General features: G+C 35.9%; 1 pseudogene; it reads right to left on the bottom strand.

Moving 5' to 3' along the window:
• Positions 1-1,939: 1,939 nt before the first annotated feature.
• LOC101898135 (membrane-bound alkaline phosphatase-like) lies at positions 1,940-3,728 on the bottom strand (annotated as a pseudogene).
• Between the last annotated feature and the right edge of the window lie 935 nt (positions 3,729-4,663).

Below are 4,663 nucleotides of genomic sequence, written 5' to 3'. Positions count from 1 at the left end.
CGTCGACTTCCTTGGCGTCGGGCTATGCTACCAGTCTCGAGTGATTGTACGAGACACAATAGATTTATTCAAATGTAAATGCTGGAGTGCTCTAACGGCTATCGTTGTGGTTTTCCAGCCAAATATAAAGAAATCACGCTTGAATTCCATCACGAATAACTTTTTTTCTGGAAAATTCTCACCAAAATGCTTTGGTACGCTTGTAAACAATATAATGAGCTGTAGCGGGAATAATTTTAACAACTGTTGGACGAGTGGCTTTGAAATGACAACAGTCTGAAGTTGGTTCCAGTTTTTTCATCGCACCCTTTACATAACACTATTGTTCTTATTGTACATATATTTATGAACACACTCAGCCGCTTATGATTTAATGAGAGAGATAAAACATCATATTGGTGCTACAATTAAAGTTAGCTAATAAAGACTGATTGCTGGGCTTAACTTGTTTTTATTAAAGCAGGAACGTGTTAAATATTAATAGCATACATGTGAGTATCACGTTCTGCTGCAATGAGAATTGTTAGTATTTTTAGACAATCTTTTGTTTATTATATTTGTCATTATGAGCAGATATTTATTTGTTTAAAAACCTTAGTTATATCTTTGGCAAATACACACGTTTTTTAACAAATTGTAATATGGGAATATCATAAGATGGTGGAATATTCTTCTCTACATAATAGAAAGTGATTAAATCTAAAAAAAGCCACTGGAGTGGTTTCGACAATTCGCACCAAGTGAGTCTGAGTGGCAGAAAATAATAAAACCTCAAGAAAAATTAACTAATACAGTATTTTTCTAGGGTATTGTATGAACTGTTGAACGAGACGAAAGACTGAAATAGTTGAACATATCAACCTACTCAACAACGTTAGTATTTATTTACGCTTGCAAAAAATCGGTTAGTTTGCCGTTTTAAATAACCCCATCTTAACCTGAAAACAATTAACTAGAATTAAACTGAAGTTAGTAGTGGTTAAGTTACTCTGTCAAGATATTATTTCCAAGCTTCTAATCTCTTGCTATCAGGAATTTTGATAGTATAAAATACATTTTTCCATAAAAGTACCTAACCATCTTTCAAATATGTTCCTAGAAACTCGAATCTTGTGATAAGGCCGGGTTTTTCGAAATTCGTACTGAAAGGTTACGAAAAGTACTAAAATGTAATACTTTGTATTGGTCAAACGGAATGAGCTAGAATTCCGAAATTTAGAATGAGAGTCACTGCTGGAGTGCACGATGGATGAACTAAATGGATTTTGGAAATTCAAATTTTAGAGTTACGGAATGTTCTAAAATGCCATTAAGCTTCTAAAATGGTACTGTGGATGTTAAAGGATGGGATCCGATTTTATTATACATTTGTTTAACGAAACTACGAAGAGATATGTCTTATCCTAAACCTTAAATTTTATATTGAGGTCTCTTTTGAAATAGAGATATGAAGCTGGTTTTGAAAATGTTTACTTCAATTGTAAGAAAAGTACTAAATTTGGTATTGGGTAATGGAATAGAGCTGAAATCCTTAAGCTTTTAAGATAACTCTTGGTATCTGAGGTTGACATTTGGAGGAGGGTTAGAAGTAGAATTGAGAAATGGAACGGTTTTGAAAATGAGTACTAAAATTATAGGTATTTTCATATGCTTTCAAATGATATGTTATTTATAGAACCGGATAAAACCCGGATTTTTTATCCGGAACTTCGGGTTGAATAATTGGGTCACCAGGTATTACCCAAAATTAAAAATTACTTTGCCGTAATCAGCTTGAAAATCCCTATTAATTTGGGGATTATGTCCGCTACTTGCTTAGAATTATGGCCGATATTTTTGGGAATCCGTGGGGATTGTTGCACGGTACTCTCTCTCTTATATTTAGCCCTATTTTCTTTAGATATTGTGTTTCCAAGAATTAATTTTTTCCGCTCTATAATTTCAAAAATACTATATTTATTATAATTTCACGCTGTCCCGTTCTCATTACACATTGTTGGCCCATCTCCGATACAAGCTGCATAGGCCATCAGATGAGGGATTGTGTTCTGCTGCAATACACCGGTGAATAAATGATCAAAAGGACCCGAAGCAAAAATGCCAACATCTTCACCCGAATGATGACCCATACTGGATTTTATAAAACTGGGAAAAACGGTTTCTAAACATTAAAGAAAAAAAAAAATTTATCAATTTCCCAAATATACTCTCCAATAAATTTCTTACCAATATTACGAGGAATTTTTTCCAAGTCCACACGTTTACCATTGTCATCAACGTACTGCTGTGGTCCCAAGGGATACATAAGTGTGGAATACTTTAAACCATCAGATGCAACACCATTTGGATTCAAACCCACAATGTTTGATCCACGTCCTGGATAACCATTAATAGTTAGACCATGGCCATGATCGGAGGTAACTACAATTAGAGTATCTTGAGGGTCAGTCATGTCACGAGCCAACTATATGGCCTTTTCAAATTCCAAAGTCTCATCCAAAGAGATTTCTGCTTTATTTTCATGATGAGCAGTATCGATGTTGCCACCTTCGATGAATATGAAGTAGCCTTGTTCGTTGCGCTGCAACAACTTCAAAGCCGTTTCCGTCATTTCTGAGAGAGATGGTTGCTGAGTTTTATCAGCCATTGCATTATAGTTCATGTAGCTGGTACCAAATATGCCCATAATATGTGAAACCTTAGTTGTGTTGACACTCAAGAGCTGTGCTCGATTCGAGACAAACACTCCGCCAGGATGCAGGCCCTGCCATTTGGAAAGAAGATTTTTACCATCTTCACGTATTCCATAATTGCCGAAACAATCTTTTTGAGTTTTTGGTAGGAACTTTGCCATACCACCGCCCATCATAATGTTGAAATTACGACCAGGCTCATCATTAACAAGTTGTTGAGCCATATCCACACACGTTTTCGGATCTTGGCCATAGGATTTTACGTCTGTATCACTTTCGTATAAGCGATTGGCAACATGAGCAAAAGTACCAGCTGGACTGGCATGAGTCAATGTGGTTGTGGTAATGAAGCCAGTTGATTTGCCCGCATTTTGAGCCCAGGCAGCTATGGATGAGACATGATTAGCTGGATCCATACTGGCACTGCAGTTGTTATACTCCACATTGGCAGATACACCAATGGTCACAATATTGGCCTTGATACCACACAAATATGCAGTAGCGGTACAGGCTGAATCGGGAACTTGGGCATTGGCACAATATGTCTGGTTGGAAAAATATGAGAAAATGTATTATCCTGTCATAAACTCTCTTAAAAAATATACTTACTCTACTCAATGCCATGTGGGGAAATTTCTCAAAACTTAAGGCATCTTCTTCGCCGGTGTGATTTTGCCTCTGACCCTTAAGGATACGGGCAGCTGCAACCGTAGACAGTGACATGCCGTCACCAAGGAACATAATAATATTCTTAGCTTTGTTGACATTCAGTTTTTGCTTTTCCACAGTCCTCAAAAGTTCTTCCCGTGCCAGTTTACGCCAAAATTCTGGGTCCCTTTCTTCATCCAGAGTAGCCTTGTTCGCACCTAAAACATCCATTGTTGGTAGTTTTCGTGTTTCAGCAGTTTGGTCTGCTAAGAGTTGTGGGTCATGGAAACTGATGTCATCCACTATGCGACCCAAGGCCACTGTTAGGCTCAGACTTATAAAAATTAAACTTAAAGCGTATTTCTGCGACATATTTCCGCTTGATGTTGTGCCGCTTTCAGATTTAACTGATTTGTAAACTGCCAAAAGCTGGTATTTAAATGTACATTTTTGAACCAGTTGTGTGCGTTTGTGTGGTCATAAAAGATGAAGATAAATAGTTATCCACTTGGCCGATAAGAATTTGGCAGCGTTTCTGATAAAAAAAGAAATTTGAAAGAGTTTGAAGGTTTTTTTAATTTATAATGGTACCATAAATTTCATTGTTTATCGTGGACAAACAGGGTATGGGATAAAATCAGTTTTAGATTATAATCCCTGAAGGAAAATACAACACCATAATAAAATTTAAATACCCTACCTTCGATGTACTTTTAGAATCAAAATGGTGTAAGACATACTCTACTTATTTTGGGAATACTTAATGAAATACCACTGCCGCTCACCTGAATAGTATGGAATTTTGTTAAAAAATATAAGTTAGTTCCTTGTACTCTAACTGATAGTTTGAATGCAGCATAACTTACATTTTTTTAAGTAGATCATACTAGCTATCAAAATTTGGCTTTAGAGCAGTTATAATTTGCTTTAAAAAATAAGGCATATCCAATTCTAAATAAATTTCACTAAATTTGACGGCGACTTTTAATCTTTTATACCAAATAACATTGCAATAGAGTGCGTGATATCACTTCGAGAAGGATTATATTACAACAAATAGATATAGGAGCTGAGTTCCACAAAAGGGGAATGCACACCCCGATATTCACTCCATTTGGGCTGATTTTATCCATTATTTGCACAATAAACCTGAAATCGGATTAAGGATATATATGGGAGCTATATCCAAATCTTAGTCGTTCTCGATAAAATTTGGCTAAATTATTTCCAAGCTCTATAAGATAAGTAGTACCAAATATCATTGTTGTCGAATGCATATTACGAATTTGAAGGACTTAAACACCAAATCGGATGAAACATAT

Source organism: Musca domestica, unplaced genomic scaffold (assembly GCF_030504385.1).
Source record: "Musca domestica strain aabys unplaced genomic scaffold, Musca_domestica.polishedcontigs.V.1.1 3, whole genome shotgun sequence".
Classification (NCBI taxonomy): domain Eukaryota; kingdom Metazoa; phylum Arthropoda; class Insecta; order Diptera; family Muscidae; genus Musca; species Musca domestica.
This window is presented reverse-complemented; position numbering and strand designations above follow the sequence as displayed.